Source organism: Rattus norvegicus, chromosome 7 (genome assembly GCF_021556685.1).
Source record: "Rattus norvegicus strain SHRSP/BbbUtx chromosome 7, alternate assembly SHRSP_T2T, whole genome shotgun sequence".
NCBI classification, from domain to species: Eukaryota; Metazoa; Chordata; class Mammalia; order Rodentia; family Muridae; genus Rattus; species Rattus norvegicus.
In genome coordinates, this window is record NC_141540.1 from 9,576,806 (window position 1) to 9,598,619 (window position 21,814).

Consider the following 21,814-nt stretch of genomic DNA (forward strand, 5'->3'; position numbering starts at 1 on the left):
AAACAATGACTTTATGAACTTCATAGGAAAATGGATGTAACTGGAAAATATCATCCTGAGTGAGGTAACTCAATCACAGAAAAACACATATGGTATGCATTCATTGATAAGTGGCTATTAACCCAAATGCTTGAATTACCCATGATGCCTAGAACAAATGAAACTCAAGAAGGATGACCAAAATGTGAATGCTTAACTCCTTCTTTAAAAAGGGAACAAGAATACCCTTGGCAGGGAATAGGGAGGCCAAGGTTAGAACAGAGGCAGAAGGAACATCCATTCAGAGCCTGCCCCACATGTGGCCCATACGTATACAGCCACCAAACTAGATAAGTTGGATGAAGCAAAGAAGTGCAGGCTGACAGGAACAGGATCTAAATCTCTACAGAGGGACACACCCAGAATACAGCAAATACATAAGCGAATGCCATCATTAAACCACTGAATGGAGAACGGGACCCCCATTGAAGAAATCAGAGAAAAGACTAGAAGAGCTCAAAGGGGTTCGAGTCCCCATATGAACATCAATGCCAACCAACCAGAGCTTCCAGAGTAAGCCACTACCCATAGACTATACATGGACTGACCTTGGGCTTCAACCTCATAGTTCGAAATGAATAGCCTAGTAAGAGCACCTGTGGAAGGGGAAGCCCTTGGTCCTGCCAAGACTGAACACCTAGTGAAGGGGATTGTTGAGGGGAGGGTGGTAATGGGGGGAGGATGGAGAGGGGAAGTCCTTCTAGAGGGAGAGGGGGAGGTGTTGGGGGATGTTGGCCCGAAAACTGGGAAGGGGAATAACAATCGAAATGTAAATAAGAAATACTCAATTTATTAAAGATTAAAAAAAAAAGAAAAGAAAAAAGGAAGAAATGTTAAGGAATAGTGATTCCTATTTCCTGTTATTCTTGTTGTGAGAGGTAGGATTATGTTTGTGTGGCTCTTTTCTTTTGGGTTAATTGAAAGAATCTTACTCTATTGCTTTTTCTAAGGTGTACTTTGCCTCCTTGTTTTGGAGTTTTCCATCTAACATCATTTGTTAGGCAGCATTTGTGAAAAGATATTGTGTAAATTTGGTTTTGTCATGAGATATTTTGCTTTCTCCAACAATGTTATTTGAGAGTTTTGCTGGATATAGTAGCCTGAGCTGGCATTTATGTTTTCTTAGGGTTTATATGACATCTGCCCAGGATCTTCTGGCTTTCATTGTCTCTAGTGAGAAGTCTGGTGTAATTTTGATAGGTCTGACTTTATATGTTACTTGACCATTACCCTTCCTGCTTTTAATGTTTCTAAAAAGAACAATTATATCACAGACTGACAAGTAATGTAGGAGTCAATATATCCAGCTCAGAGCAGAGGATAGAAATAGGGTTGCCAAATGTGAGGTATTAGAGAACTTGAACATTTCTTGCCAAAGGTTGTTTCATTTCAGTTATCAACTTGAATATGTCTTAAAGAGATACAGCATTATGTTCATATTTGACAATACTATACTATATGGTTAAGTTAACACAATATATTTCTGTCGGTGACCCATGCCCACACGGTACTGAGAATTGGGCGAAAGCCTGCGCGATTAAAGAAACACACACACACAGGTTATTCATGTCAAGCCAGAAGAGGAAGAGAGAGACTCCTGTAGCTTTATTCACCACTTATGTACCCAAGTTCCCCAGGTAGAAAATATCTGGGAAGCACAGTGGGAAACCCTGGCTCATGACTTCCTGGTCATGACTTTGGTAACAAAAGACCAACTATGTGACCTGAATTAATTAGGGAGAAATCCAAGAAGACCAGCCTAAATCTCAAGGACAAAGGCTGAGAAAGCAAAAGGCAGGAGCGAATTGACCACCGCCCAGGTGTGGCCCAGGTGTGGCCCAGGTGTGGCCCAGGTGTGGCCCAGGTGTGGCCCAGGTGTGGCCCAGGTGTGGCCCAGGTGTGTCGGTTCCACATGCATCAGCTGTTCTCAGCAGGGGTCAAACCTAGGAGGCTCTGACAAGTCCCCCTATTTTATTTTTTTTATAAGCAGTCCCCCTATAATAACTTCAAGCAGCAGCCCAGTCTTAGGTCACTTTGAAATAACAAGCTTCTTTCCCATCATTGGAATATTCTGCCAGCATCAGAATTTCCTGCCTTAGGCGAAGCCTGGTCCCAAAGAGTTGCCCGTTGTCAACTAACTGCTTCTCCTGAGGGCTGAGCCCAATTTGGGCAGAAGGTTTGTCTCCTATCAAGGAGAACAATGCCTGCTTAGTTGCTGCCCAAGACTGGAAGTGCTGTATGTGCATATGATAAGAAGCACAAGGGCTCTAAGGCCAAACTTGGAGGGCCATAACACCAAGGGCTGTTGTCAAGCCGCACCTGAAATAAAATTTAAAATTCCCAATTGTTAGCAACTATTCCAGAAAGTTCACCCACTGTGCTGGCCTTACAATAGATTGGGGGAGGGTAACTCCAGACACTACAGACACAATGGCTGCAGCAGTAATGGCTGCTACAATAGCAGTGAAAATGCCAAAGTCTTTCCCAGGACAGTTCAGGATTCAGCCATTCTTCTCTGGAACAACTGGCAGGCAATGGAACCATGTAAAATGACAACACCAGTCACTGCCTCAACAGCCACCAGGGGAATGAGGACGGGGAGGGGTAACAGGTGGAATCCAGTCTTCTCTGGCAAGCAGCGGTGCACCGAGGGTTGGAGCTCAGGTCTCGGTGGGACGGGACATGCAGTGGCCAGGGACCAGAACCACAAGAGTTGAATCTTGGTGTCAGCAGGCAGGACAGCTGCTTTTTCTGGAGTCCTATTGGTGGAGATCACTGCTGGCTTAAGTGTGCTCCTTGTTCCCACTGGTATCAGGATCACCATCTCCATCGGTACCAGATTCTGTGGAGACAGGACGAATGCAATGTTCAGGAACCCAAATGGGTGCTTCAGCATCTCTAGAAAAAACACAAGCAGAACCCCTAACCCTAACTAAGACAGGGTCAGGTCCCTTCCATAATCCTGAAGTCAAATCTTTCCAAAGGACCGGACCTTCCTTATGTCTTATTCCTTTCCAATGTCTATCTGCTGCTGAACAATTATTCTTATATACTAACAAAAAATTTAAAATATAGGTAATAAAGGGAAGTTTAGCAGGAGGGGAATTCTGGTCCCCTGTTTTAGTTTTTTCAAGATAATCAAATGAGCTCTTTCTACTATGGCTTGTCCTTGAGGATTATAAGGAATGCCAGTCTTATTACAATATCATAATCCTCACAAAATTTCTTAAAAGTCCCGCTAGTATATGCTGGACCATTATCAGTTTTTAATTGTCGTGGGACTCCCATAAAGGCAAAGGCCTGTAAGCAGTGACTTAACATCTTTAATTTTCTCTCCACTGTGAGCAGAGGCAAAGAGCAGGCCAGAATAGGTATCAATAGACACATGGACAAACCATAGCTTCCCAAAGGAAGAAATATGGGTAACATCCATTTGCCAAATATCCTTAGGTTGTAACACTCTTGGGTTAACTCCCAAATTGGGAGAGGAAATAAATGGGGCACACTGGGGACATTGACTGACTATTTGAGCTGCTTGTTCTTTATAGTTACTCCATTGTACTCAAAGAACTAACATTAAGGTGAAATTTTCTTATCCTTGGCGTGATTCGGTCCTGCGTGTCTGTTCTGCGAACAGTAGGCAGTTGTTTTCCATCCGGCTTCTCTTACACTGAAGTGTGTGCCTCCACCTCGTGAAAGACTCGATGGACATGGACATGAGCCCTCTTAGGCCTCAGAACTACCTTTTCGGTTGTGAACTAAAGGCTGACAAAGACTATAACTTTAAAGTGGATAATGATGAATATGAGCACCAGTTATCATTAAGAATGGTCAGTGTAGGGGGTTGGGGATTTAGCTCAGTGGTAGAGCGCTTGCCTAGGAAGCGCAAGGCCCTGGGTTCGATCCCCAGCTCTGAAAAAAAGAACCAAAAAAAAAAAAAAGAATGGTCAGTGTAGGAGCAGGGGCAAAAGATGGGTTGCACATCGTAGAGGCAGAAGCAATGAACTATGAAGGCAGCCCAATTAAAGTAACACTGGCAACTTTGAAAATGTCTGTACAACAAACAGTTTCCCTTGGGGGGCTTCAAAATTACACCACCTGTGGTCTTGAGGTTGAAGTGTGGTTCTGGGCCTGTGCACATAAGTGGACAGCACCTAGTAGCTGTAGAGGAAGATGCAGAGTCAGAAGATGAAGATAAAAAACTGTTAGGCATGTCTGGAAAGAGATCTGCTCCCAGAGGTGGTAACAAAGTCCCACAGAAAAAAGTAAAACTTGATGAAGATGATGAGTATGATGAAGATGATGATGATGAGGATGATGATGATGATTTTGATGAAGAGGAAACTGAAGAAAAGGTTCCAGTGAAGAAATCTGTACGAGATACCCCAGTCAAAAATGCACAAAAATCAAACCAAAATGGGAAAGATTTAAAGCTATCAACACCAAGGTCAAAGGGTCAAGAGTCCTTCAAAAAACAGGAAAAAACTCCCAAAACACCCAAAGGACCTAGCTCTGTAGAAGACATTAAGGCAAAAAAGCAAGCAAGTATAGAAAAAGGTGGTTCTCTTCCCAAAGTGGAAGCCAAGTTCATTAATTATGTGAAGAATTGTTTCCAGATGACTGACCAGGAGGCTATTCAAGATCTCTGGCAGTGGAGGAAGCCTCTTTAAGAAAATGGTTTAAACAGTTTGAAATAATTCTGTCTTACTTCATTTCTGTAATAGTTGCTATCTGGCTGTCCTTTTTATAATGCAAAGTGAGAACTTTCCCTACTGTGTTTGATAAATGTCCAGGTTTAATTGCCAAGAATGTGTTGTCTAAAATGCCTGTTTAGTTTTCAAGGATGGAACTCCACCCTTTACTTGGTTTTAAGTATGTATGGAATGTTATGATAGGACATAGTAGTAGTGGTGGTGTAGAACTAGAGTTTTAAAAAGGTTACTCATTGTCAGAGTCCGGATGTGCAGGGCCGGACGTGCCTGAGGGAGAGCCAGAGATAGGACTTGCCAAACCAGCCATCAGCCCCAAGGACATTGACCATCTGTAGCCACCCCCTCCCCTTCCTTCACCCCCCTGAGTGAGATGAGCCACCCTACCTGCCTGCCGAGCTGCTAGAGAGCACGTACTCTTGCTGATGTAATTTCGCACCGAAAGTAACTGTGCACCATTTGAAATGACCAATCATGTGTAACCTCGAGAATGCCCCTAACCTCCCCTATATAAACCCCTGAGTCTGGAGGCTCGGGGTCGATTCCTCTGTCTCCTGTGTGAGATACGTGTCGACCCGGGATCCCACTAAGACCCGGGATCTCGTTAATAAAGCTACCTCGTGCTTTTACATCAAGAATGGCTACTTGTGATTCCTGGGGACACCCCACCCCGCAATCAGAGCAAGAGACGCAGTTCCCCGTTTTGGGGTACGCTCTTTCAGTGGTCAGATGTGGAAATGGTAGGGAGACAAATATACATGTGAAATAAACTCAGTATTTTAATAAAGTAAAAAAAAGATGAAATTTTCTGTGCATTTGTAAAGCTTTATCATAGGCAGTGCTATTCATAGGAATTTTTATAACCTCTACCTTCCCTCCAGACACCATCACAGCACTACCATTGGAGGAACCATCAGTAAATACTAAACGAGCCTTTTGTAAAGGAGAACTAACAATAATTCGTGGAAAAATTACCGGATGTATTTTGAAAAATTGACAAATATTACTATCAGGATAATGGTTATCAAATCGACTAACAATTGTGCACATTAAAATAGCCCAATCTGTAAGTCCCTGGGCTAAATGTTGTAGCTGTTCTTTGGTATAGGGAGTAATAATAAGATCTGGTTCTTTACCAAAAGTCTGTAAGCTCATTCTTTGAGCCTTAAACAGTAATTGAGCAAGGGCCTGAGGATAAGCCATCACTATTGTCGCAGGTGAAGCTTGTAAATAAACCCACGTTAAGGGTCCATCTTGCCAAAAAAGTCCCGCAGGGGAGTAGGTAGATACGAAAATCAAAAATAAAAGAGACATAGAATAATCAATATAATTAAGGTGAGCCTCTTCCAAAGCCCGTTGTACTAAATTTAAACATTCACGAGCTTCTGGAGTTAATTGTCTAGGTGAATTTGGAGAGGGATCGCCTTTTAAAATATCAAACAATGGCTTCAACTGTCCTATGGTTAATTTTAATGTCAGTCAGAGCCAATTTACATCCCCTAATAATTTTTGAAAGTCATTTAAGATCCTCAATGTATCCAATCTAATTTTAAGTTTTTGTGGGCGAATTCCTTTTCGTAATAATTCATGTCCTAAATATTGATATGGGAAATCCTTTTGGACCTTTTCAGGGGCAATCACTAACCCTGTAGCAGCCAAATTTTCTTGTAAGTCAGCATATGCTATCAGCAACTCCTTTTCATCTGGAGCCGCTATCTCTCACAGTCTTTAGGATATAGTAGAATAGTGAAGAAACAATCCTTTAAATCAATAACTATCATATGCCAATTTTTAGGTATAGCTACAGGAGTAGGGAGACCAGACTGAGTAGGTCCCATAGGTATCATAATTTTATTGATTTCCCTTAAATCTTGTAATAATCTCCACTTCCCAGACTTTTTCTTAATCACAAAAATAGTTGTATTCCAAGGGGAAGTGGAAGGAACAATATGACCAGCTTCTAATTGTTCCTGTGCTAGTTGATGAGCTGCCTCGAATTTTTCCTTGGATAAGGGCCACTGTGGAATCCACACCGGATCATTAGACTTCCAGGTAATGGGCAAAGGTTTAACATGCAGAGGCTTATTAACAGTGACCCTTAGGATAAATTTCCCAAGCCTGCTTTATTGCTTACACTACAAGGTTTGCCTTGTAAATTTCTGCCCAATCCTCCCCGAGATGAGGCCTTGTTTCCTCAACACATTTCGTACAGGGTGAGTTGTCAGCACAGCCCCCATATCATTGAGCTCATCTCATCCCCACAAATTGGTAGTTATTTGCTCTAAAACAAAAGGCTGAAACCATCCCTCATGTCCTTCCTCGTCTCTCCATTTAAGAATCTTGCTACTTTTTACAGGGGCTGTGGCTGCCCCCACTCCTTGTAGGGTGGAGTAAGATATGCAAGCAGCCAGGCCTTTGGCCAGAAGGCTTTAGTTATTACAGTTGTATCAGCTCCCTTATCTAGGAGCCCACGAGGGAGCTTTCCTTCAACCCATAGAGTGAGTGTGGGATGCTTCTCTAAGGAGGACACACAAAATGCTCCACTAAGCCATCTCTCCAGCCCCCCACAAGCTTCATTTACCTAAACATAGAAATCCCTGAGCTGGCAGATCAAGGCTGGGAGTTGAGAGTGAGCAAATGGAGTCTTCCTCTTTCCCTGAGGGTGTGCTATCAACTCCATTACCATTTCCAAAGAGCTAGGTATGGTTCTAAAGTTAATTTAGTTGCCTGAGCCAGAGCTCAGAAAGGAAATTCACACTGAAATAATCACTCACTGATTTCATGTAGAAAACATGTCTCTAATAAAGCATTAAGTAATTGTAAAATTTGAGGATTAGTAGTATCTTAAAATAAGGAAAACTTTTTAATCAATTGTAAACCACAAGCCACACATTGGCTATCAATATATGAATTGAAAGATTGATTTTGTAACATTTAAAAAACAGCGGCTAAAGCACATAATTCAATAATCAGTGCTGAACAAGGCGAAACTCTAGAGAATAAAAAGTGGTCCAATCATATATGTAGCATTTTCATTAGATGAACCACCTATAAATACAGTAAGCACATTTTCTATGGGTTGCATGCACAAATGTACAGGAAATACAAAAGCATGCAAAGAATAAAATTATCAATTTTGCCTGAAAAAATTGTATATGTAATAGGCCAAATATAAGTATTTAGTAATAACCAATTAATTGCTGTTTGGAATAAGGTATGTTTCAACACGTTTCTTTTTAAAATACTTCCATGACTCTAGCCTACAATTCTGTATTAACACAACTAAAGCCTTATCTCCAGTGAGGATAACAAACAAACGTTTAAATCCTCTGGTAAGGTGAGGTACTTACCCAATTAACATATAAAAATGAATACTGAATCTTTTCTAGAGCAACAGCTACTCCCCAAATATTAAAGCTCATTTTGAGAGCAAAGGTTTGTAGTAAAAATTTCCATATACAATGAAAGATTCAAAGTTCTAACTTCTTACATTGAAGAAGCAACAAAATTACATAATATAAGGGTATTAGCCATTCTTTTGTAAAATTTTTAATGATATCACTTCATGGGCTCTCTAAAATTATAAGCAAGCTCACGAAATGAAAACTCCTCACAATCGTCAGGATGTAAAGAAACTGCATAAAAACAATCCTCTAAATCTATCTTGAAATGGCAGTTGGAGTAAGCAAACAGGCTGCAATGCTCTCACAAGTTCCAAAACCTCATCAATCCTTCGTAAATCCTGTAACAATCTCTACCTGTTTGATTTTTTCTTAATTAAAAATAAGTTTGAGTTAGTCAATGTAACACTGGCAATCCTTAATCACAATCCTTATGTTCTCCTTGTAACACCAGAGCACAACCACAAAGTCACCTGAGTTCTGAGTATGTGACTAGGCAGCTGTCCTTGGGGCAGTTGAATTAGCATTAAAATACAGATAACTTCAGGGCAAACCACAACTTTGAAAAGCAAAACTCAACCTCCAGCAAACAATCTAGTCTCCAAAATCCAGTCTCCAAAACACCAAGTCTGTCCTTCATGCTACAAAGTTTGACTGCCAATTCCTACATATGAACTCATGATGATGCAGTCTCTAATACCTCAACAAAGAGGCATTTCCTTAAAATCTTTTAGAAGCCTGGTTTCTAGGATAAACCTGTTTCCCTAGGCTGGCTCTTGCCACATGTTGTCTAGAATGACTCCACCGAAATTACTAGTTTTATGTCAACTTTCTGTTACCAATGTTACATTTTTTAAACCATATCCAATAACTTAAAAGCCAATAGTCCATAACCAAGGTATGTAGAGCATATTTATACATTTAAAACCAATCAGAAACAAAATTGAAGTGACTGCACATATCTTTAATATTTAGACCAAGCACCATTTTTACTCTTTCTATCTGTAATATTAAGAGAAGCACCTTGTCATCTGCTAAGTCTAATAATAAGTCAGGCATTTTTCTAAGAGAAGCAGCCATCAGCTCCCATACCATAGAAGCTGAGGAGCTGCTGAGGCCTTTAAGATCAGCTCGTCCAGGGCTGGGGATTTAGCTCAGTGGTAGAGCGCTTACCTAGGAAGCGCAAGGCCCTGGGTTCGGTCCCCAGCTCCGAAAAAAAGAACCAAAAAAAAAAAAAAAAAAAAAAAAGATCAGCTCGTCCAGACGCTCAGCCCCCGGCAGCTTCTCCAGCTTACCTAGATTCCTAGCTACAGGTACAGGGCTCTAAAGGCTTATTGAAACTGCTTTTTATTCATTGTTCCCTTCTTGAAACGTGTTAAAACAGAGTCAAGGTGTGAACGACCAGAAGATAAAGTTTTTACCATTTTTTCTTTTGAACATGAAACATAAAACATTTAAACAACGAGAAACAAAAACATCAGACATAAACTGACAGACATGGACAGCTTGGTGCACCAAGGACAGACAATACACATAGAGGGAAAAAACTAGATGGTGTTCCACCGAAGGGCCCCAGATATCCTACCTATGGAACCTAGAACCAGAAATAAACATTTCTCCAATAGGAGCCAACAGAGAGGCAGGATGTCTCCTGCCTCTCCTCTGTTCCTAGGAGAGCTCTGAAAAAGTTCCAAAGCATCTGCAGAGAGTCTGGGAGGACTGTTTCTCTTAAACCCATACATTCTCTCTCATTTCTAGGGTGTAAACTATCTCTAGTCAGGGTCCAAAGACTAAAACATGACTCTAAAAGAACACATATGCAAAAACACTTTACCATTTCCTTGTCCCTTTTTTATTGCAAGTTTTACTCACGCTAACCCAAATCATTGAGGCCTTTTCTAGCCCATCTTACCCCAATACATCCCTGCTTCTGAAAGGAAAATTATACAGATTTAAGGTTTAAAAATATGAAGTTAAAAGAGTAAGTTTCAAAATTCACAGACTCAGGCCTAAACATTGTGAAAAGCAAGTCCAGGCAGCCCGGCCCTGCCGCTAGGACTAACAGACCATAAAGATAAAGAAAAGGAATGCAGGAACCAGCCCAAGTTATCAGGACTGACCCAAACCATCTGGCAGAAAGGCACCTCCCCCAGCTTACTCAGAGTCACACCTTAACCAGATGTCCTTCAAACCCTGATACGCGCCTAGCTTCTAAAATCCTGTACACTCCAGTCAATACATACTCTCCTGCTGTGCTGTAATCTCACTGCCATGTTTAAATGAGCCAATCACTTATAGCCGCGCCAGAAATTAGCCAATTGTGTGTAACCGTGCCAAACCACCTAGCCTTCCCTATATAAACCCCTAACATTTGAGCTTCGGGGTCGACACCTCTGTCTCCTGCGCAGGATACATGTCGACCGGAGATCCCCGTAATAGATCTCCATAATAAACCTCGCCTTTGCTTATTACATCCAAAATGGTCTCTCTGTGTCTGGGGTCTGCGATTTCCCCGAGACTTCAGTAAGGGTCTCTCTTCGGGGATCTTTCATTTGGGGGCTCGTCCGGGATCGGTGTTTCCTGGGGCACGCCATCCTGAGACTCCAGTTAGGATCTTTCACTTGTGCACCAGCTTCCCGGGACATCCAGTCAGGAGACCTTTTCTTTCCTAATCTCGGATCACTGGATTCAATTCTCAGTGGGACCTCCATTTGTCGGTGCCCCATGCCCATACTGACACGGTACCGAGAATCAGGCGATGGTCTGCGGGATTAAAGAAACACACACACACAGGTTATTCGTGTCAAGCCAGAAGAGGAAGAGAAGGACTCCTGTAGCTTTATTCACCCCTTATGTGCCCAAGTTCTCCAGGTAGAAAATATCTGGGAAGCACAGTGGGAATCCCTGGCTCATGACTTCCTGGCTCATGACTTCGGTAACAAAAGAACGATTACTTGACCTGAATTAAATAGGGAGAAATTTGAGAAGACCAGCCTAAATCTCAAAGACAAAGGCTGAGAAAGCAAAAGGCAGGCGCGAATTGACCACTGCCCAGGTGTGGCCCAGGTGTGTCGGTTCCACATGCATCAGCTGGTCTCAGCAGGGGTCAAACCTAGGAGGCTCTGACATATTTCATGTAAAATATTCTTTCTAAATTATAAAGCAAAGATAAATGGGAGACATGTAATGAGTTTCAAAGTTTAGAAGTATTGTTATTCTTTTGGAACTGGGATATTTCACTCAGGATGATGTTTCTTAGTTCCATGCATTTCCCTAAGAATTTCATGAAGTCATTGTTTATTTTTGTTTCTTTTTGTTTCTTTTTTTATTAGACATTTTAAATTTACATCTCAAATGTTATTCCCTTTCCCAGTTTCCCAGACATTAGCCCCCTATCCCATCTCCCTCCCCTTCTTCTATAAGAATGTTCCCCTCTGCATCCCTCTCCCCCTTCCCACCCTCCCATCATTCCCCAACACTGGGGGTCCAACCTTAGCAGGACCAAGGACTTCTCCTTCTACTGTTGCCAAGGCCATACTCTGCTACATATGAAGTTGGAACTATGGGTCAGTCCATGCGTAGTCTTTGGGTTTTGGTTTATTCCCTGGGATCTCTGATTAACTGTATAGTACTGTATAGTAACTGTAAATGTTCCACATCATTTTCTGTATCCATTACTCTGTTGAGGGACATCTGGGTTCTTTCCAGCTTCTGGCTATTGTAAATAAGGTTGCTATGAACAAAGTGGAGCATGTGTCACTGTTATATTTTGGGGCATCTTTTGGGTATATGCTCAAGAGTGGTATAGCTTGTTCCTAAGGTAGTACTATGTAAAAGTTTCTGAGGAACCAGTATACTGATTTCCAGAATGATTTAACCAGCTTGAAATTCTACCAATAATGGAGGAATGTTCCTCTTTCTCCACATCCTTGTTAGCATCTGCTGTCCCCTGAATTTTTGGCCTTAGCCATTCTGACTGGTGTGAGGTAGGATTGCAGGGTTGTTTTTTTTGACTTGCATTTCCCTGATGACTAAGGATGTTAAACATTTCTGTAGGTGCTTCTTGGCCTTTTGTTATTCTTCAGTTGAGAATTATTTCTTTAACTCTGTACCCCATTTTAGGTGATAGTTAATTTTTTTTTAAATTTATCATCCCACTCATTTACATCTCAAATAATACTCCTCTCCCTGGTTACCCCCTCCACTAAATCCCCATCCCATGATATCCTACTTTGAAGTTACCCCTCCACCAGCAATTTAAAATATGGTTATTTGATTCTCTGGGGTCTAACTTACTAAGTTCTTTGTATATATTAAATATTAGCCCTCTATTGGATGTAAGATTGGTAATGATCTTTTACCATGGCTCCACTCGCATATGTAGCAGATGCATTGTCTGGCATTGATAGGAGAGGCCCTTTGTCCTATGAAGGTTCAGTTCCACAGTGTAGGGGAATAACAGGACATTGAGGTGGGATTGAGTTGGTTGGAGGGGGAGAATCCTCATAGAAGCAGGGGGAAGGGGATAGGGAGTTGGAATATCTGGGAAACAGGATGGCATTTGAAATGTCAATACATAGAATATCCAATAAAAAAGAATATTATCAATTAAATTGTGATGATGGTGGATGTATACATATATCAAAACAGCAAATGATGCACCTTTAATGCAGTTTCTTGCATATCAATTATGTATCACGATATCTCACATCATATTTAAAATTAAAAGAAAGAACTATTTTAAAATGAGTTAGAGTCTACAGGGAATTGTATGACTTAATATATACAAGAAGGCTGTCTTTATAGACAGATGGAAACAAATATCCTGGTATAACAGAAAGCAAATCAAGAGAAGCATTGAAAACATAAGAATAAGTGATAGTAATACCTCCTAATATTCATGAATGTTCTTTGAAGCTTCAGAGGTAAGAAGAAACTTCTTTAGACCGTGTAAGTAGCCCTTATATTTTAAAAGTACTAAATAATTTTCTCTTAAATTGTTTTATTTCTTTTTATTTAACGTATTTTTGTATAAAATGAGTTTCATTATAACATTTTCAAATGTGTATAATGTGCTTTAATCATATTTATTTCTCCAATTACTATCAGTTGTTTCCCTCAACTGATGGTACCTTTTCTCCTTCCAAATGGTTCTGTCTTTATTTTAATTTCTTCCTTATAAAGCTCATAATTCTGTATGGAAAAGTATATATTTACCTGAAATTTGCTTATTTTCCTTAAAATGATGATCTCCAATGATATCCATTTTCTGGCAAATAGCACAATTTTACTATTTATGGCTCTATGGATCAGTAAAACTCCATTGTGTGAGTGTGTGTGTGTGTGTGTGTGTGTGTGTGTGTGTGTTTGTGTGTGTGTTTCTGTGTGTGTGTGTGTGTGTATATATATATATATATATATATATATATATATATATATATATATATGTATGTATGTATTTCACATTTTATTTATCCATTCACTTGTTGATGTATATGTCAATTGAATTTTATCTATTATGGATAGTGTAACAGTAACCATTTTACAGGTATCTCTTTGAGATATGCTGACCTAATCACTTAGATATAAACCAAAAAGTAACGTTTTACAATTTTCAAGTACAAAATATCATACAAAATAGAATCAATCTTCTGGGGGAAGTTTTCTATGAAATCATTAAAAGATTTCTCTATTGTGTATTTTATTTACCTGATAATTATGAAGAAAAAGAATGTACTGGATCTTACAAGCTATTTCAGTTTTCCTTTAAGTGACATTCAAATATTAGCATTTCCCATATGTAGTATGCAAAGAAACACAAAATATAATTACAATTTTTTTAAAAAGGTTCGTAATGGTCATGGAATAAAAAGAGTAGTTAGATTCATTGGGATAAAAATTTTAAGGAGGAATAACTGCATTGAACATTACAGGATGAATGAAAATTTGCTAAGTGGACATGATGGCTAAGATGTGTATGGCTAAGTTTTGAAAAAAATTGCTTTTCAGAAGACACAGATATAAGAAGACTTTGTGGGAACAAAAGACTCTGGAATTAAACTTAGAATAGGAGACCGGTAAACAGAGGATTCATCTGATTAAGTTACTCTTCCAGAAGAGAATGCCTGTAAGGCAGAAGGGCTGTTAGAATGATCTCCTGAAAAACGACTTCTCAAAACCCAGTTCCCTAGTACAGGTTAACTTGTCTTCCCTTCAGAGAGATATCTTAAGAAAAGGGGGAATGTTGTGACTTGTGTCCTCAGACATTCTTCTTATTGAAGCGCTTAGTAGAGCAAATGTAACACATAGGTAAGTGAAGGTAAATTTAACCAAAAGCTAGTAAATTTCTCCTTGAGTTCTAGGGGTCTATGGTATATCAGTTTCATGACTTCCATGGTTTTTTGATTACTGACATCGCCAAATCAGTCACCTTACCCAGGATCCAGATAATCTAGAGGATGCTTATTTCCCAAGTCAAAAATTTCATCTATACTGATGCTTCTTTGTAAACCCCACTTTGATAGTGAATCTGGGATATGGAATAAGAGGTAAGACACAGGCCACCATGCCTCAATTCTAGAACCTTCTACCAGAAGGATGTACTTACTTTAGATTTCTTTATGGATCATGTTAGGTTGAAGTTGAATTTGAATACCCGAATGCAGGGAGCAGGAACAGTGAGCAATTAGAAACACCTCACTTCCCCTTAAGGTTAGGGAACCTGTCTTCTTATGTGTTTTAGGGCCCCTATCACCTCCTATTTATGGAGGATATAGATAATGGGGTTGAGCATGGGTGCGACCACTGTGTAGAAGAGACTAAGAATGTGGTCTGTGGTGACAGAAGATCCTGCTCTGCGTTTGATATATGTGATGCTAGCTGTTCCAAAGAAGAGGAAGACCATAAGCCAGTTGGAGTGCAGGTAGAAAGAACCTTGCAGTGGCTCTGGCTAGAAGCAGTTGCCAGAATGGCTCCCAGGATGTATGCCTAAGAAGTAACTATCAGAGAAAAGGCGATCATGAAAAAGACCACTGTGGCTGTCATCACTGATACTTCTCTCCTGTGTTTCCCAGCTCTTGCTAGCCTCAGTACTGGCAGGATATCACAGAGGAAGTGTGGGATGGTGCAAGGTAGCATGAAGATGAGGGAAGAGGGAGTGGAGCTGTGATGATGCCCATGGTTCATGAGTATCTTACCATGGCTACACAGGGCTGGTGGTTCATTAGGGTGGAGTAGTGCAGGGGCTGACAATGGCTGGATAATGTTACTAGGTCATGTCTGAGAGCAGGCAGAACTCTGAGATACCCAGGACAATGAAGAAGTACATTTGGGCTGCACAGTTATCAAAGGAGATGTGCCAGTGATGTGAGGAGGTCAAATCAGCCAGGACTCTGGGCACAATGTCTGTGGTGTAGAGAAGCTCACCATGGAGAGGTGGTGCAAGAAGTACTTGGGAGAGTGCAGCACAGGGCTTGTTTGGGTAAGAAAGATGATCAGCCTGTTGCCCAGAAAGGTTATCAGGTAGACTAGAAGTACCAACCAGAACAGTGGCCCCTGAAGGGCTCTGAGGTCAGAGAACCCCAGTAGGAGAAAAGAATGTGTTGTAGTTTGGTTTTCCTAAGTCATTACTCCAGGGCACAAGCTTTGCACAGTTAAGAAAGAGAAATATTTCTGTAATGCAATAAAACACTTTCTGTACAGTCTCTTCTCAAATCCAAAACAACTGGTGGCTTTCATTTTCAAATGAATCAGGAGTCTCAGAAATTGAACACCTCTGAACTAATAATGAGGAAATAGTATGGCTGTGATTTGACCCAGGACTTTGACTGTACAGGCGGTGTATCTGCCACTTTCACTTTCTGTCTTATCTTCCTTATAGAGAACTTTAGGTAGAGCAGTTGTGTCCTTTGTACTCAACACACTGAAACTGAAATTCAAATGGCAACACCAGGGCCAGGCCCAAGGTAGGATCTCATGATCACCACAATGTGTGTAGAATTAGGATGAGGATGCCACACAATAATGGGAATATCTGTTATATAACAGCATAGACAAGCATAATTAGGATTTTGGTACCTGTCAGGATTCCTTTCTTGCCTTTTTATCTGGGTCCCTATGATCAACTATACTAGATACATTGCCCCTGAATACTCTCTATGAGTATTTTGTGGAAATTTCACCAATCCTCCAAGCTTCAGTTGAAGTACCATTGCCATATGTATATTCCCTATACTTAGAAATATTTATCCATGACATTTCAGGATTAAAGGAGAGATGTAGGGGTAAATATTTCTATCAACAACCCTAACATTTTATGTAAAACAATTTACAAAGGTTTTGTTTGGTGTGTTTGAACAGGAGTGATGACAGGGGCTCACTATGGGACAAAGCAGTGCCTCCCAGCATTAGGCTCCTCTGCCTATAGGGAAAGTCCTAATTACAGTGTGTTTGGACAACATGTAGTGGCTTATTGAACTTCAAAGTTTTCTTTTACTAGACAGTCCTCAACTATTTGAAGAACATATTTTTGAAGAAAATCTTTCATTTTTTCCAAGATACATGCCACAGATGCAGGTTTTTTTTAGTGTTAGTTCAAGTTTGAGACCCAAAAGGACAAGTCAGAGAGAGGTTGCTCACATTTCCCAAGTGCGTCATTGATGCAGTGTATTCTGTCTAGGGCTTAGTATTTATCAAATCATGGTAAAACAGAGAAACCTGTTTTTACTGTTTTGAAGATGAGGGAGTGGGATTCCAGACAGTCCTAGTATTGTCCCCAAGCCATTTACCTACTATGTAAGACTGGACTTAAGCTGAAGTCTTTCTAACTTCATAGCTACTAATTCATCAAATATCACAGAGGTTAAGTCAAGTAGGGCAGTACTTGAAACATATCATCTTTTGCAGACAAGATGAATTAAAGAATTCCAGTTATAGAGATGAGAATGCATGAACAGAAAGATTAACTGACTTATTTAAAGTTAGGTAACTTGTTAGGAAAGGATGGAACATTATGCCCCAGTTTCCAGAAACCCAGGTCCGAAGATTTACCAGTCATTCATTCTCTATGGCAATCTCCTACATGAGTTTAGTCCATCTATTTGCTTTCTTACTTTCTTACTCAGGCAAGAGGTTGTAGTTTCTGCCATTGCTCAAGTTCTTAACCTTTGCAGCACCCTTTGTCCTTTCACTATATATTTTGCCTAAAACTTAGAATTTGTCATTGCTACATGCTTGAAATTTTATGAGTTCTCATTTTTCTATACAAAATATGGATATTAATCTAATTGTAATGGTAAAAAAGAAACAAAATCCCTCGAGGTTTAAACTACCCACCTAGGGTCACATAGTGAGCAGTAGAGAAAGAATTGTATTTCAGCCATGCAGTTTGGGAAAATGAACGAGTACCTTTGAACAGGGATATCCAGCCTCAGTGATCACAGATCCTTCAAGTGCCCACAGCAATACAGATAACCTATAATAGATTCTTTGTTTTCAGAAATTTCAAATTTTTTTCAATTAAAATCTTTTTACACACACACACACACACACACACACACACACACATATATATATATATATATATATATATATATATATATATATATATATATATATATATAAGAATTTTGATCACATTTGCTGGATTTCATTCCTCCATATAAATTGTTCTCAAGCCCCTGTTCCACAGAACATGTTACATTCTTGTAACTATAGTAGCCACATTATCTTGTTTTCTTCCAATCACTTCAATATTTTCTGTAGACATTTTATCTTGTAATTTATTGATTTTCTCCAATAACATTTAGCAAAATCGATGTATATTTTGTAATTCAAATTGTTCCATTTTGAGAATATTATATCTGATACAAATAATATCTTCATATGTATCTCTATTTTTGCTCACATATTTTTTGTGGGGTAAATTTCCAGAACTTGATGTATTTGTTGAGTATAGATGTTTTGTTTTTGTATAGTGCCATGATATATATTTTAAAAATCTCTGAAAATTTTGCTGAAAACAATTCCAATCTTCCTTCCTAAGAAAGGTGAGGGATCCTGTCTGTCTTCTCGTTTGTCATTTTTGCTATACTGTATTATTTCTTCACACCCAATCCTATGACTATAATTATAAACTCAGTATGTGATCTAAGAGGTAGGTACCAGGTTTTCTTCCAAATCCTTAGCTCTCCCTTCCCTACATCACAGCCTCCTTTGTAATTCTCTTTGACTGTTTATTGTCTTCTAAGCTTGTTGTTTGAAATGGCCGGGCTAATTCACAGAGATTCTGGCATTGAAGTCACTTTTCAAAATTTCCTACAAGAGACCAGGAGTGATAAAGAGTTACTATACTCTGAGCCACAGACAAAGGTGAGGATTATTTTTTTTTAACTTTTTTTTATTTTTCTTTGAAGAGAAGGTCTTACCATGAAATCACTATCCTTCTCTCTAAGTTTTAAAGTTTTATTTATAATTTTGGCAAACACATAAAACTTACCATGTAGTATTCATCTTTCAGGACTGTTGAGAAGATTTGAATTTCTTTGTAATAAATCTCTAGAATTTTTCATCTTTTAAACTAAAATACTGTAGCTACAAACAGTTTTTTTTTTTTTTTACTTTAAGTTGCCCACGGTACCTGAAAAAAAAAAACCTCACCAACACAGCTAGGCATATAATTTGATCAGCTAATGAAAACAGGTGGAGACACAGTGGTGCCACTGTGACACTAATGTTTCTGGCTGGGAGGATATTTGTTAGTCTTGTTGTCTCTGAATGTAGACACTGAGATTCTTAGAGGGTGAGGCTGTTCATCCTGAGTACAAATAAAAGGGGTATTCTACAGAATAGTTGGGGATATGGAAATAAGAGGGCCACAGACTTTATGATTCAACAAGGGCTGGGAGCACTGAGAGACATTTCTTCATTGGTCTATCAAGTTCACTTTTATGTTTTTGCCAAAAAATTCAATAGGAACTATACCTGTAATGCAAGCTTGTTTGTATGCATTGCATGTACTCTGTGTGTGTGTGTGTGTGTGTGTGTGTGCACGCACACGCGCGTGCACACGTGCGCTTGCACTCACACATTAGGGGAGATGTAGAGCAGCAAAGTAGAATGCAGATCTCTGTAAATACTGAGATGAAACCATTAGGAGGGCTTGAATGATGCTGGTCATAGAAATATAGAAGCTATGAATACCACCTGAGAGGCCACATGAAAATTCTCAAGCCCACATGCAGTTCATTGTTTCACCCTGTGAAGCACAAATATACACAGCATACAACAATAACTTATCAAATGGCACACCTTCCCAAAAATAGTATATGTGATTACCTTATACCTCAAAAGGTTTACATGTCTGATATATATATATATATATATATATATATATATATATATATATATATATATATGTTGTTCTCTCCTATTTTATATGGAATAAATTACAGATTTTATCTGTATATTTTTAAAGTAAAATTTTATCTGGAAGAAATTCCCCATGCTTATATATCCTTTCAGGTTATTCTCCTTGCCAAGCAAGTATGGTGCCATCTGAGTCATACATCTACAAAGAAATAGCGACGACTCAAAAAAACTTCCCCAGAATTTTTTCTCCTAATATTCAAGAACAGTTATTGTTCCCCAAACGCAGGGTTCTAAGACTCAAGTAGGCCCTGATCTTCTCTTTACCTTCTGTTTCTGTTTCTGATACTGTCTAGATTTATTAGACAAAAGCCCAAAGTGTGTACCACATTGCATTCGGCCCTTACACAGAATATGTAGAAATGTTCCCTCAGTGAGGGCAAGAGATGCTGGGCACAGGGGAGGCTACCCTTTCTTTCTTCATCTTCAAAATTATTTATTTCTATAATGTCCCCAACTATTTAGATGTTTGTATAATGCCTTCATTCTCTAGAGACCTTGGAGGCTCTGAGATATGGTAGTATCATGGGTGAGGTAATTGTGTCTGTGTCTCAAATGTCAGCTATGTTCTAATGGCTGCCCTTGCTCCGGTCTCTCATGTTCCTTCTCCTGATGTCATGGCTTTCTATTTTGTGTTTATTTAGTCAAAAATGACATGAAGCTTTAAGGTTTCACTGCCACATATGTGGACTCTCCACTGGGATATTTTTTTCCTGTTTATAAAATCTCTCCTTGAAATAATCAGGAAGTTACTCATTGCCTAACTGTGACTTTTAAATCTTCATTTTACTTATTATAGGTACCGCTTTTTGCCTGATTTTTCTTAAGTAATTTCTTCAATGTCTATGATTTCCACATGTAAGTCATTGGTCCTGGATTCTCATTATATATACAAGTGAATATCATACTTTGGATATTTTAGAGGTATCCCAAAGTTACTCAGTCTCTAATGACTTGTATTTACATCCCATGCTTTCTGTTAGGTAGGTGTACAATTTACACCCAATTGTTTAGACAAAATACAGCTCATAATTTTAACCAACATCTCTCCTGACATTGAACTACTTATTAATTTATTTTAGTTCTGCCCCAAACGTCTTACAATGGACAGTGACAGAGCTCTATCTGCACACGCCCTTTCTTTTTAATTTTTAAAATATTTTTGATTTATGAAATTATAGTTTAATTACATTTATCCATTCCCGTTCCTACATCCAAGACTTTCTCTATACTCTGCCCCCTCTTCTTCAAGTTGACGTCCTCCTTTTTACTAGTTGTTATTGCATGCATACATGAATTTTGATTACTGAAGTCTCAATTGAAATTTTGCTTATTTAAAAAGGCCTTGATTTCCCACCATAGGGGGATGCTAGAGGGATGAGGTGAGAGTAGGGGTGTGGGTGGAATACCATCTTAGAGGCAAAGGGTAAGGGGGATACAATAGGGGTCTGCAGAGGGGAGACAAGGAAGTGAGACATTTGAAATGTAAATAAATAAAATAACGAATAAAAAGTAAATGAAAACATCTTGAATACAACGTGAGTACCTTATTTCATAGTGATAGTTTCACACACCTCCAATTAATGATATTTGCTTTTGATTTCGGTGCTTAGTGCAGCTCTTTTACTACAACAAACAGGTTTTACATTTATAGTGATTATTCTAGGTTTGGAAAGACTAGTACATGGATTGTTTTGGCATAAACTGTAGAATTTTTTATTTAATTCTATTCCAACTCATACCGTACAGCTGCTTTTATATCTTCTGGAGTTTACAAAGCTAAAATTTATATTTTTCAAGCTGGGTCATACCTCAGATCCCCATATGACATTTCTCTGCCATATTGAACCTCTTGCAGTAATGATGGGAAGTAAAAGTGAGGAAGAGGCTTCTCTTGCTTATGCTCTTTCTCTCCACAATTTTAGCTCTGATTTTTCTGGTGAAAGATCTGCCAGAATGTTGGGTGAAAACACATGTTATGGTACATATGATTTTCTAGGCATGTGTAAATACAGCAGTGACATGGATTTGGATATGGTAATAAGAATAGTGTCTCTCACTCCATTTTAGTCTTTTTCTTTTCTATTTTGATATAAAAGATTTATCTAAGTGCCCCTTTCCCTTTAATACCTCCAAATCTCCCGATATACATTTCTTGTTCTCTTTTAAATTAAGGTCAATTAAAACTGTAAATAAATATATTTCTAAATATAACCTCTTTAGTCTATATATTACTTGTAT

The 21,814-nt window shown here is 39.1% G+C and overlaps 2 pseudogenes; one reads left to right on the forward strand and one right to left on the reverse strand.

Annotated features, from left to right (window-relative positions):
• The first annotated feature begins 3,724 nt into the window (after positions 1-3,724).
• Npm1-ps11 (nucleophosmin 1, pseudogene 11) lies at positions 3,725-4,823 on the forward strand (annotated as a pseudogene).
• A 10,038-nt stretch (positions 4,824-14,861) lies between these two features.
• LOC148004427 (olfactory receptor 10P1-like) lies at positions 14,862-15,775 on the reverse strand (annotated as a pseudogene).
• Positions 15,776-21,814: the final 6,039 nt, after the last annotated feature.